The sequence below is a fragment of the Ailuropoda melanoleuca genome, chromosome 16 (assembly GCF_002007445.2).
Source record: "Ailuropoda melanoleuca isolate Jingjing chromosome 16, ASM200744v2, whole genome shotgun sequence".
Taxonomy (NCBI): Eukaryota; Metazoa; Chordata; class Mammalia; order Carnivora; family Ursidae; genus Ailuropoda; species Ailuropoda melanoleuca.
This window is the reverse complement of record NC_048233.1, coordinates 53,388,574-53,403,129: the sequence shown is the minus strand read 5'-3', so window position 1 is coordinate 53,403,129 and position 14,556 is coordinate 53,388,574. Positions and strand designations below refer to the sequence as shown.

At 41.6% G+C, this 14,556-nt stretch overlaps 1 protein-coding gene across 3 annotated transcripts in view; it reads right to left on the bottom strand.

Moving 5' to 3' along the window:
• NELL1 (neural EGFL like 1) overlaps window positions 1–14,556 on the bottom strand; it is an 885,423-nt gene that overhangs the window by 517,724 nt on the left and 353,143 nt on the right. The gene's annotated exons all lie outside the window — the stretch shown is intronic.

Below are 14,556 nucleotides of genomic sequence, written 5' to 3'. Positions count from 1 at the left end.
AGCACCCAAAGCTGATGGAGAAATCCCCAAAGTGCCACTCAGCAGAAGTAGCAAATAGTCACTAAGTATTGTTGGACTATGGGTTAGGCACTGCAGATAAAATTTTGAGTAAAATTTGGTCTGTGCCCTTAAGCTCAGGAACTTGCAGAATATATGTGGAGATCGAGAGTAAGGAAAAATTAACTGCCGTGCAAGGGGAAAAGTACATAAGAGGCATATGTAGAAAGTTACCACAATAGAGACGAGGGAAATCTTTGTTCTACCATGGAGAAGGGGAACATGTGGGCTGAGCCCTGAAAGCTGAGCAGAGTTTCACAGTTCATCATGCACCTAATAAAGCATTAGGTGCTGGGGATGCAACGGTCAACAGGACTCATGCAGAGGAGACCAGATAAAACGGGGACTGTCTAGCCATGGCCCTTCCAAAGCGGCTGTGGCTCCACCTTCAATGAAATTTAGTTTTCTCCTTGCAGAGAAACCATGAATCTCATTCTGGAACTCATCACAAAACCAGAAAGATGCCACAACAGTGAAGTGGGGTAAGGGGGGGGGGGGAAATGGGTCCTACCAGATGGCTTGAAGCCCCATGGCTCACAGTCCCTCTGATGCTCGCACAAGACCAAGCACCCACATGAAAACTAGATGTCACGTTTCCATAAGATGTTCTACAGCTCTAAAGCCCTATGTATAGAAATACTCCACTGCTGCATCGGAGTTAATTACATCGCCACCAAAACCAACAGAAAATGCACTGGGCACTGCAGCTGAAGAAAAAGGAAAGCTCCTACTACGATCTGGGACATCACCTTGCTTTACTAGTGCAGGATAAACACAGCTATCACCATGACTGCTTCAGCGATTAGCGGCCTAAGCGTCAGCACGAAAGCAGGATAAAATGCCGAGAAGTCTACCACCCTGCTTCTAAAACCAATCTCAACACGCAGTGCAGTTAAACCAGAAATGACACGGAGTGTGCTTGCTAATAAAAGCCAAAGAAAACAACAATTTAATTTAAACACGCTAATCCAAACATTTGCTTCACTTAAAGCCTGGAAAACACCATTTCATTAAATCATGTTTTCATTTCAGAAGATGACTGTCAGACCCCAAACTATTTTATTGTAACGGGAGATAGGAACATATAAAGATGATACATTTTTAGATGAAGTAAATCAAATTGTATTTGATGTCTTTTTTAGAAAATTTTTATAATGAACTTATAAATCTCTAAGCCTAAACCAGAAAGAAGCCTGTACAAATTTGCTTCACGTGACACCCATAGACCCATGCCCATACAACCGCCCCTCTACTTATGAGTTTGTCAGTTACATCTTACGGGAGCTATGTCCACGGCAAGCGATAAAATCTCCTTAAACAGAGGACTTGGTCTTGCACACAGTGACACTGCTTAGAGTCTGGGATCTTCCATAGCTTAGATTTTGAGCTCACACTGTATCTCCTTTGTCTGGAAGAAGGCAAACAACTGAAATAGGTTTTAGTCAACAAAGTTTCTGAATTTAAGGGAAGGCATAAGAAAATATAGTTTCTTTAAACCATTGAAAGGTCTTTGAAAATAATTCAAGTACTCAACTTTTCCTGGATAATAGAATAACTTTTGGTTATTACAGAAAAAGAAATGTAGATAGGTAAAAAATTTTTTAAATCATTCATAGTCTATAAATTTGGGTATGAAATTTTCAAATGTAAAATTTTCAAAAGAGGGATTTCATTTAACACCTCATTTACAGCTTGCTTTGTGTACATAGAATAATACATCAAGTAGTTCTCTTTTATTGCTTAGTTTCTCTATTATGATTTTCAGGTTTATTCTATGGATATACACTAATAAAATGTAACCAGGTTCTTATCACTGTTTTGTTTAAATCTTTATTTTAAACAACAGGTGGATAAACGTCCATATATTGACATACTTATGCATAATCACATCCTAAATTCCCAGAATAAAATTTGCAGATAAGAGAAAAAGCAAATTTTTAAGACTTTTGATGAACACTGTGAAACTGCTATGCTAAAAGGTAGTTCCCACTTCCCAAAAGGAAATCTGTGAGGATGGCCATTTCCCTGCCCCAGCTATCTTCACCTTAATTTTTTTTGTTTTTGAGATTTTATTTATTCTTTTTGACAGAGAGAGGCAGCAGCGAGATAACACAAGCAGGGGAGGGAGCAGGGAGCCTGATGCGGGGCTCGATCCCAGAAGCTGGGATCATGACCTGAGCCAAAGGCAGACGCTTAACAGCTGAGCCACCCAGGCACCCCTCTTCACCTTAATCTTGATTTATTTTATGGATTGAAAAATGACAACTAATTGTTTTAATTTTTATGTACTTAATTATCAGACAAGATCAACAATTTTAATGGGCCATTCATATTTCTTTTATGAAATATTTTCTTATGGGTTTTGTCTTGCCAATTAAAAAAATTAAGCTTCTCGATTTTTTTTTATTTAAAGATTTTTATTTATTTGACAGAGAGAGAGAGACAGCCAGCAAGAGAGGGACCACAAGCAGGGGGAGTGGGAGAGGAAGAAGCAGGCTCCCAGCAGAGGAGCCTGATGTGGGGCTCGATCCCAGGGTCCTCTTCTTCTCTCCCTCTCCCCCTGCCTGGGTTCCCTCTCTCGCTGGCTCTCTCTCCCTCTGTCAAATAAATAAANGCCCCAAGCTTCTCGATTTTATTAATGATTTGACAAAGTTCTTAATATATTAAGGATATACTCAGTCATATACACTGTAAATTTNTCAGGCGCCCCAAGCTTTTCGATTTTATTAATGATTTGACAAAGTTCTTAATATATTAAGGATATACTCAGTCATATACACTGTAAATTTGTTATTTGTCCTTTATTTTTAAAAGCCNTGTTACTTGTCCTTTATTTTTAAAAGCCTTCAGGGGCGCCTGGGTGGCTCAGTCATTGGGCGTCTGCCTTCGGCTCAGGGCGTGATCCCAGGGTCCTCTTCTTCTCTCCCTCTCCCCCTGCCTGGGTTCCCTCTCTCGCTGGCTCTCTCTCCCTCTGTCAAATAAATAAATAAAATCTTTAAGAAAAAATTAAAAAATAAAGCCTTCAAACTGTGACATGAAAACCACAAATCCCTTTTCTCATCCTTTTCCCCTGAAATTTGAGTTTTTCAGTTCTTTGCTACTCAAATATTTTACCAGGGAAATCACTGACCTAATATAGGCTGCAGCTAGAAGCCTAACATGGTCTTGAATCACATTTCTGCCAACTAGTTACTGTGTGATCTCAGGAAGTGATTCAGCATCCCTGGGTTTTAGTCTCCTTCTCTGTGCTGGACAATTTCTAATATCCTTTCTTGTTCTAAAATTCAGTGATTCTAGGAACTAACCAATATTGAAGTTTTCAGTCGGTGTGCATTTATATGTTTCAGAGGAGCATTTCCTTTCAACTTTAACAGAGAATGAAATGAAAGTTAATGGAGAGAAAAGCTTGCTCAAGTAATTGATTTATTAAAAAAATAAACTTCCTGCTCAGCATGAAAATACAGTTGGTCTCAAATGAATGTCCATTTGAAAGGCAGGCCTCCCAGAATGTTCTATCATTATCACAGGTTGTTCCAGTTACCAAAAAAGTTCCCTAAAGCTTACATAATCCATCGTGCCTTTATGTAGAGGCTGACCCTGAAGAAAGAAGGGGCAGGTGACTAACAGGCCACGCAGGGAGTCAGGTGAAGAGCTGAATGTGGACCCCAACCTCGTCGCCTCCGAGGAAAAATTCTTCTGCTACACTGCATCTTTAAGCAAGCATCCCAACCATAAAAAGTTTGGCTTTTGGAAAGGAGCAAGTAAGGTCATATTATTTGCCAGTATCATGTCATTTGCCATGGCTAATATGATGGTCATGTCATTCACTGGAAGAGATTTTCCAGAGGGAGTACCCAGGAATCAGTGTAACTCAGCTCAGCATGCAAGGGCAAAGGCTATGGAAATGCGCTGCTGGGCTCCAACACCTGGCTCTACCTGCTGTGACAGCTGTGACCTGGGCAAATAAATGACTGCTCCTCTCTCACAGCAGCATTCCTGTCCTCAACATGGAGATGAAGAAGTACCTACTCCCTAGGCCTGCTGTGGGGATGAAATGCATTCATGCACGCTTAGTGCTTTGGCCCAATGCCTAGATGGGACAGTCCTCAGCAAATGTTAGGGGTTAGTGATATATTGACCTAGAGAGTACAGCATTCCAAAATGTACAGAGTAGAAATCAACCTTTCCCTCGACCCCTCCTTTCCTAATCTCACTTTCGGCAGAAGTCAAAACAGATTATTTGAATAACTGACAAGGACTTCCTACAAACGGTGTTTACTGAGTTTCTGTGCTGTTCCCAGAAGGATGCTGAGCTTGCTGTATGAGGAACAGAGGAAAAAGGAGAAATGATATTTGTCCAGGTGTTTCCTCTTATGAGAGGCGTCCCTAAGCCCCTGCTCCTAATTGGGCCCATTTAAGCAATCTACCCCTCGATATTTCCTCTACTCAGGATGAAACCAGTAAAAAAATAAAACCATAGATCAATATTCCCCCTAAATAGGACCAACAATAAATTAGAAAAGATAACAGAAGTTTTATTCTTAATAGTGAGCCATATGCTTAATACAGTAATAAATTTATAACCAGAAAATAAACTTAAAAACTCTTTTAAGGGATATGGAAATTGGCTTGCAAAAGAGAAATACTGTATTCCTATAAAGTCTTCAGTGCTCTCAAAAGTACTTCTCAATGTAATAAATTTCAAGGATGCATTTTCATTGGAATTGCAATTATTAGCAACATTAGAAACATGTTCTGAAAAAAAATCAATAAGGAAGAAGATAGAACAACTTTCAAAATTGAGAAAGAATCAAGAGAAAGGAAGAAAAATTTAAGCTAAAAACTTATATAGCCTGATATTAAAAATATAATGTGAAACTACAAAAAATAGTAACATAAGCTATTTTTTCATATGATAAAAGACATTTTAAATTAGCAATAAAATTAAGATTATTTAGCAAATAGTTCTGGTGCATTTGATCAACTCTTTGAGGGACAAATTATAATGCTACACTCCTATCCCACACCACAAGGAAAGGGAAATGAGTAATTGTTTAAAATTAAGCTGTAAAATAGCACCGAAATTAAAAATTCCTTTCTAATCATAAAAGCAAAGAAAGAAGCGATGATGATAAAGATTTAAAAGATTTGATGTCAATCAAAAAAAATCTATCAATCCAAGATACCATAAATAACATTAAAAGGCAAATGACATACTTGAAAGATAACAGATTCTTATGCCATAAAAATTAAAAAGATAAAGATGAATATACAAAAATATAAGCAATGGGCATGAATTTGCAAGTCACAAAAGAAAAAAATGCACATATTACTATGCAAACAAAAAATATTTAACACATTTCTAATCAGCATAATATAAATTAAAACAACAGTGAGCTGTCACTGGTTTAACCTATCGAGTTAGAAAGACTCAAAAGGTGTAATATCAGTAAAAATGACCTGACTAGGGTAAAAGTACTTATGTCAACTATGAGTAATGAACAAACCGTTTTTGAGAACAATTTAGCACTATTTTACAAAAACCTTAAGCAGAAAAATCTACTTTCTTTACACATTCTCATGTTCTATGAAAAAATAGAGATACTTCTAAAAATGTGCATACAAAGTCACAACAGTTGTTTAAAAAATACTGAAGTTGAAAGAATTATAGAACACAGAAGATACAATGCAAGAAGCCATTAAAAATTATGTCCTTGTGGAGGGGAGGGGCTCGAGATGGCAGCACAGGAAGACTCTGAACTCACCTCCACCCATGGACACGACAAATTCACAGCTACATATGGAAATCATTTTCTTCTGAAAAATACCTGAGAACTGGATGAACAGATGTCCACAACAAAAGATAAAGACGTGAAATAAGTATGAGAGGTAAAGAGTCTTGCCCGGGAACTCACCCCAGGCACAATGACCCACAATTGGGAAGAGATCCCCAAAATATGAAGGGACTGTGCCCCATCACACACCCCAGTATATGGGTCTGGCACCAGAAAGATGAGCCCCCCCAAAATGCCTGCTTTTGAAAATCAACAAGATTAAGTCCACGGGAACCATGAAACTATTGGGAACAAAGAACCTGCTCTTAAGGGTTTGGGTGCGGACCCTGCTGCCCTGAGTTCCGTGGCAAAATTTACAGTTTGAAAAGTACCTAGACCATAAGTGAGAGACCCACTTACTAATCATAAAGTTGCTGCAAGAGAGGCAAGAATTTGCCGTGACTTTTTCCAAGGAAGAAAGGAGGGTGGCAGGCACAATTTTTTTGCAATCTTATTCTAACTTATTGGTGAAGGAGCTGTCAGACACCAAAAATGCCTGCAAATGCCAGTGAGTGTGCTTTGTGCCCTGGTCACAACACACAGATGTGCCACGAGCAAGCGCAGTGAGCCCGTGGTGCCCTGTGATGCCCACGAACCATTGGTGCCACAACCAGGCTGGTCGGATGCCCCCAGCCCTGCCCACCCCGCCCTGCAGCCACAACCTGGCCTGACACAGCCGGTGGGCATGGAGCACACAAGGGGAGGCCTCCTAAGTATCTGGCTTTAGAGGCCAAGAGAGATTGTGCTTCTGAACCCATATTACCTCCCACACCAGAACATTCCCTTCAAGACAGGGAGAGCTGTTTCCCCTAATACATGCAGACACACACAGACTCACAATCTTCTGCACAAAGTAAACTGTCATCAGAATGGAAAACCAGCATACCAAATGGGAGGAGGTGTTTGCAAATCACACATCTGATAAGGAACTAATATCCAAAATACACACAAAGAACTCATAGAGCTCCACAACGACAAAACAAACAACCTGATTTAAAAATAGGCAGAGCATCTAAATAGACATTTTTTCCAAAGAAGGCACAGATGGGCAACAGGCACATGAAAAGATGTTCAGTACCACTAATTATTAGGGAACTACAAATCAAAACCACAAGGAGATATTGCCTCACACCTGTTAGAATAGCTATTATCAAAAAAGAGAAGAAATAACAAAAGTTGGAAAGGATGTGAAGAAAAGGCAACCCTCATACACCATTGGTGGGTTTGTAAACTGGTGTAAAAACTATAGAAAACACTAGGGAGACTCTGAATTACCACATATCCAGCTATTTCACTACTGGGTATTTATCCAAATAGGAAGACCCGAAGTCAGTAAGGTATCTGCACCTCTTTGTTCCTTGCAGCATTATTTATAATAGCCAAGATATGGAAACAACCTAAATGTCCATCGATGGATGAATAGGGAAAGATGGCATGTGCATCACACACACACACACACACACACACACACACACACACACACACACACTGGAATACTGTTCAGCCATTTAAAAGTATGAGATCTTGCCATTTGTGACAACATGGATGGACCCTGAGGGTACCATGCTGAGTGAAATGAGTCAGACAAATACTGCATGATGCTTTGACTTATACATGGAATCTAAAAACAAGTTAACAAGCAAAAGTAAACAAAAATGAATTCATAGATACAGAGAACAGATTGGTGGTTCCCAGAGGGTGAGACATTGGTGGAGGGCAGGAGGGGGTGCGGTGAAAGCAGTCAATTGTAGGATGACATATGGTACCCAGACTTTTGGGAGTGATCACTTTGTAGTGTATACAGATACTGAATTATAATGTTGCACACCTGAACCATAAAATTATGGTTTTAAAATATTTAGGGCTTATATTAAATGGGAAAGCATTTGACCATATAGTAAACACAATACGGTACTACCTTTCTTTTTTATAAAGTATTCACATGAAAAAGAGAGAGACAGAAAGAGACAGAGGCAGAAATTGGAAGAGTCCATATCAAAATGTTAACTGTGGTTTATCTCTAGGTGAAAGGATTACAGATGGTCTTATTTGGTCTTTCGAGATTTTTCTACATCTCAATTTCTCTGCAATAAAAATGTACTACTTTTGAAATCTGGAAAAGCAATCATATTTTGAAAGATAGAAAGAACCTACAAAATAGTTAATGGAAAAAAATACCAAGTTTTCTGTTGCTGTTGTTACTCCTATGGTTTAGATTTCATATAAACAGGAATTGATTTTGACCGAGAATCCGGTTTATCAGAGAGACACATTCACACAAGTAAGGCACCCTGCAGCCTGACGGAGACCTATTGTAAACATGGACACATATACAAAGAAAAGCAATTTTGCCTAACAATTATGTTTTAGGTAGAGCTTCCCAGGCCTGACAATTTCTCCAACTGCCTCTGTTTTTGACTGATGGAGACTGTGGCAGGAGGCTCCTGAACGTGGTGGAAACAACTGAGAGCATGGCTGATAGATTCCTACCCCTCACTGTGCAGGACTCCGGGTAGTTAATTGTGGACCTTCTGCTACTCGTAGGCTAACCTGACAGTATACAGTACTGACTGTTCCCCCTCCAGGCTCCCCGGGGGAGAGCACCTGCCCCGAACTCTCACAAGCTCTAAGCAGGGAGAGAGCACTTAAGTTCAGAACGGGTCACAGGAACCCAGCCCACCCAGCTGTGACTCATCCGTAGCTGCCGCTTCTCTCCCTGGTCAGACGGGATGGGAGCCTTCCTGAACACGGGCTCAAGACAGCTAGCAGTCAGCTCCAGCAGCGTGCTTCCAATGTCCACCACCAGATGCCTATTCTCTCCCCTCAAGCTGTCCGGTGTCTCTGCCCTGACGACCCTCAGAACTCCAACTCCCTCTTCGGATCTCCAAGCCCCCACTGATTTGGCTCTGCCTACCTTTCCAACTTTATCTTTTAGCTCGCCACCTGCCCCTTAGACGCACCTACCCCCACGGACTCCTTCCTTCTTCAAACAGGCCGAGCTTGTACCTGCCCTGGGACCCTCGCATCTGCAGCCCTGTTGGCAATGGAACGCTCTACCCCCAGACTTTCACATGGGGGCCTCTCCTTGTTCAGATCTCTGCTCCCTCTTCGGTAAGCAAACTAAACAGTCCCATGTTCTCACCCACTCACTCTTGAGAGTCCAAAACAAAACCCACTCAGATTTTCCTCACAGCACTCCTAGAGATTCCCTTGTTCACTCTATCTCCATGCCCGGAGCTATAGCTGGCATACTGAAGACCTCTCAACAAATATTTGTGGATTGGCTCCCCAAATTAGTAAGCTGTTGGCTGTACCTCCCAAATATAAATAGCACATCACCTCTCCCAGCACCTCCACTGCTACCACTGTGGCCCAAGATACCACCATCTCCTCCAGCATTTTCCCAGTAGCCCCCCAAGTAAACCTGGCTGCTTCTACCCTTATCACCCTTGTGCCACCTCCCCAGCTCGAAGTCTCTTCTCAACAGAGCAGCCACAGGGAACCTGTGTAAATAGGTCAGATCATGGGACTCTCTGGCTCAGACTCCTCCGTGGTCCCAATTTCCCCCGGAGCTCAGGCCGAAGTCCTTACAATGATGCAGAAGGCTCTGGGGATCTTGCTCACCCCACCTACTCCTCCCCCTCTCACCACCCTCCAGCCACACTGGCCTCCCGGCTCCCCCTTGCTCAGGCCAAGAACATTCCGGCCATGAGGCATTTGCACTGGCTGTTTCTGCAGCCTGCAACTCTCTCCCCGCCAGACACTCACTCATTTCAAGTCTCATCAACTGCCATCTTCTCAGGGAGGACCACCCTTCCCACAGCCAGAATTGCCCATCTGCCTGACTCTGCTGTATTTTTTCTCCCTAATACATACTATCTTGTAATTTATTATTTCCTATTTCCAATTGCTGGAACAGGGACCCTACAGTTTGGTTTATGCTCCTCCCCCACATCCTAAAGCAATGCCTGACGCACTGTAGGCTGTCCGTGAAGATCTACTGAACGAGGGAAAGAACCAACCACAGGAAGGAGGAACGGAACGGGTACTTATTTTGGAACCATTTGTGCTGAATGTGGTTGAAGACCACTTCTGTATCACCCCTATCACTCCCGTCCTGGAATTTATAAGTGAAAAGCCACATCCCAGAGAAGGAAGTCCAAAGTTCAACAGACGCTAATAAAAAGCAACCACTGGATTTTGTTGGGTGCAAAGTCCAGAAATTGAAAGATGTTCCTCTAGAAGGCTTCCATCACAGAGATCCCTTTCTGTTATCAGGGCTTAGATCTTAGGAGCTGTCAGCACCTTGGTGAACCGGTAGAGTGGTGAGGAATTATAAAGAGTAGCTCCCAGGCCCCCAAGTTTAAAGAGGCACAAATGCCCGACTGTCTTGGAACAGATCTTAGAAGCACAGAACATCAAAATCAGGTGGGATCTTTGTGGCACCGGAGTCCAATCTCCTCACTTTACAGAGAAGAAAACTAAGTGCCAGAGAGGCTGAGGTCACCCTGGCATTTCCTAATCCTAGTTAGAGGAAAGGACACGCACTAAAGCAGAAAACTTTTGAAAACCCATTCATCTCAGAAAGAGACTCTTCCTGACCCTAACCCAAGCCTTGTAGGCTGATCCAGGATGTAGGTCTGCATATTTATGCATCACAGCAGATTTAGAAATAATTCCTCTTGTCTGAGTCACATAACACTGCATATTTTAATTCCACCAGCCGCTTCAGACCCTGTGCTGTCTAACATGCACGTGACATCTTATTAAATCAACTATGGCGGGGGGGGGGGGGAAGCCAATTTAAAATAGACTGTCTCAAAAATTGCATTTATATGATTTATGAGTTTTAAGTAATCTCTATTCAGATTGTCACTTCCAAGAATCTGATTAAAATTATTAGTTTACAGAAGAAAGACTGCAGCAAGTTTAAAAGAAAAAGAAAACCCTACAGGTTTTTCTTTTGATTTCCCCACCTACCCTTGATATTGCTATGCTAAATAAAACCACACGTATCATCTCAAGTGATGGGGGGAGGTGGGGCAAGCCAAGTTAATAACACTGCCAACAAAGGCGGACAATTACATCTTTATTCATAGGCTCTGAAAGTTTTTAAAGTGCAGCATAGCCATGGACAATGACTGGCATCTACAACTGTGTTTGTTTGTGCCATCAGTTGTCAAACTAGTATTTCATTAATACGTGGTGTTTCATTGTAACTTTTAAAGCATTGAATTCAAGCACGCAACGGGGAGCTGCCACAAATTACTGAGCTAGACCCGTCTTCCAAAGATTTAGCTTGGCTGCAGCAACAAAAAGTTGAGAACTTTGTTGGTGATGGATCTGTATGTTCTGAGACCCTGTGAGCTTTGGGAGAAGCCTTACAGCCATGTCTGTGACAGGATGTACAACCTTAAATGGTTTTCCCTTTCCCTCCATGGTCTTAGCAGAAAAATACCTAGGAAGCACTGTATGTAGACATATGCCCTAAAAATGCAGCTCGGAAAGCTTCAACACAGTTGACTTTAGTGTGAAAGGAAGAATGTGAAGGAACTAGGGGGCAGGAAGAGGGACCTTAAAAGGGGCTCTATAGCGTGGTCCTGGGCAACTCACAGTACACAACTTCAGAGCGTATGTGAACAATGCTCCCTGCAGTCATGCAATGACCCTCCCCTAGTTAATCTCCCTTCCTCCTTCCCTATTTTCTATGTCTTCCCATTATCAAGATACTGACATTTTTAAACCAGTGGGATCATGCCGAAGGGACAAGACCAAAAGCTTTGTTCTTTACTAAAAAACAAGTGCTACCATCTATCAGTAATTCCTTTCACTCACTCATGCCCTTCATTCACTCCTCCATTCCCCATGCAGTGATGGCTTACACTTTGCTAGGCAGAAAATCGGAAATCAAGCTGAGTCAGCTTTCCATGTAAGAACAAAGAAACCGTATCTCATGTGCTGAACCACCTCAGACACCAAAGAATATGAGGATGGATCACCAGGTTTCCTGTTCACATAAGGGAAAAAAATAATGAAGGGGACTCAGGGTCATATAGGTTGGCTCAAAGACATAGTATTTTCAGATCCTTGAACAAAGATGAAAAAAGTCTGCCCCATCTTCTCAAGATGGTACCCATGGTAGATCATTGACAAAAATGCCCTTAATAAGGTCTCTCCTCATAGACACAGCTTTGGGCAGTCCCTACCACACTAACTCTGGTCTTGGCCATGTGGCAGTAGGAACTCAAAAGATACATCCTATGACAGAAGCCCTGTTTAGCAAATAAAGGGCTTACGTGCAAACCTAGACATGTTAATCAAATGTTACCTAACTCAGATCTTGAGGGCAATTTGCTTTATATTTCTTCAATCATAAACATGTGAAGCAGTTAGAGTTTCTGGTATCATCTCGAAGCCAAATCAATTCAAGTTTATTGTAAGTGATGTAATTCTGGAGGGAAAGATAAATGTGAAAACAAAGTATGGCAGAAACGGCTGGTCAGGAAAAGTTTTAGCAAAAAAAGCAAATACTCAGAAGGACAACAGAGAGACTTCTGGTAATGGCTGTAGGGACCATATTGCCCAGATCTCTTCTCAAGACTGAGGTTCTTATTCCCTCAGAGTCCAAGAGTGTTGGCAGCTGATAGTTCTTAGAGTTTTTAGTGGATTCCCTCTTTAGTCATGTCCCTCAGCTAAGGAGAGCTGCCTTGCCCAAAGTCACATCCCCTTCCTTGACTTGCCCAAGATGGCATCAAATGACATCTCTGCTGGATTGAGGCAATCCTTTTATCTCAAAGCAAGACAACTGCCAAGCCACCCCAGCTCCAGAACATCCCCATGATCGGCTGTGGTGTTTATTGTGACCAAACAGCATTTCAACTTCTTCCTTTTTCCAGTCCCACTTCCTTCATTTCTTGACATATACGTATCCGGAGACACTGCCCAATAAAATCCCTGCATCCCATCCTTCAAGTCAGTGTGTGCTTTCTGGAAAACTGTATCCAAGGCACTTTCAGAAGCATGGCCTTGCCAGATGTGAATAAGAGTAGCAACCACACACGGAAGCCATCACAAAACAGGATAATGCCGACAGAGGAAAATGAGAAGTCGCCATCAGATGCATGAACACTGCATATGCATGAAAAGAAGAGAGGGCAGTATCCCAAAAGAAAAGAAGTAGTTGGTAAACAGTGCTAAACACCCTGTGACTGTGTCCCGTGTTTTTCACAGCCCTGAGAATGCAAGAATCATGTTTGCTCACAACATCAAAAAGGCCAATGCTAAGTCACAGGGCCCAGAAAATCAAAAGGATCCAAGTAGATGAAAAGCTGCTCTGCTAGAAGAGAGAACAAGGAGAACATGGTCACGTTATCTAAAAGAGAAATGTAAGAGGTAGGAAGATGTCAAAAGACTGAATGAGGCAAAGACACGGATCTTCATAGTCAGGAATTCTAATAAAAGACTTGAAGGCATGAATATTATAAGGAATACTTTGACTTTTTTAAATGAATATGAAAATTTTGAAGACAAGCTGTTTTCTAGGCAACAGATGATGACACATTGATTCAGAAGCATAAAACTTGACTAAATCAAAAAGCATGTATAAGAAAAGATATCCATACTTATATTCAAAAAAGCTTCAGACCTACTTTCGCCAGAAAGTTGTTTAAAACTTACAGCTGCCAATCACCCCTAGGCCATATAGTGTCCCAAGTTAAAGAAAAAAAATGGATGCTCCCTGATGAGCTATAGGCAGGCCTTCTCTAGAGCTGACGAAACAGAAACAGAAAAGCTCCACCTGGATGTGGCAGAACAAGCCTTGGAGGGCAGAGAGAGACTCTTCAATGTGGATGTGAGCTCTCCTTCTGCCTAGGAATGTAAAGGCACCCCTCAGCTCTGAGCTTCTCCGACTTGGAAAATTCAACTTCCCTGTGGGTGTGTTGATCACCCCAGTTTTGGCACGCTCCCCTGGCACACTAGGGAGACGCTAGGGAGTGGATCCATTCACCTGCACCCTCAGCAGCCATATAAACGTTACACTACATGTTAGCTGGCTCAGGAGACAAACCAAGTACAGCACCCTTGAACTGAGTGTTGGTTATTCGTCTTGAATGTCATTCATTCAGAAAGTTCTGACAGTAAGCTAATAAAGACAGCAACTGAAACTGAAAAGATGTAGTTGATAACTTTTTTGCATAAAATATATGAGCTGTTTTATTTTTGTTTTACTATGTTTCTCAAAAACAACATTTCTCATATTTGACTTTGTTAGAACCCTCAAGATTCATGGGTACACTCACAGGAATCCTGGACTAGTCAACAGGGATTTTATATTTTTATCTCTCCAGTCATCTGAAAAGTAACTTTTTAAAAAATCTAGAGTAAATGAACAGGTAAAGCTGGATTTGGCCTGCAGGTCACAGATGATAATTTTGAATGGCCTCAGGATTTGATCGCAACTGTCCCTGAGTATAACTGTTTATAAATTGTTGAGTTCTGATAAGAACAAAGCAGAGCCTAAGTTTTGCATTTTCATCGAGTGATGCCATGAATGAATGCTTCGTAGTGATGGGGAAAACCAGAATGAGGGACTGAACTGGGCCTTCCCAAAGTTCATGATATTTGATGCTGAATCCAATGACCCTGGGCTAAAGCAATCAGTACA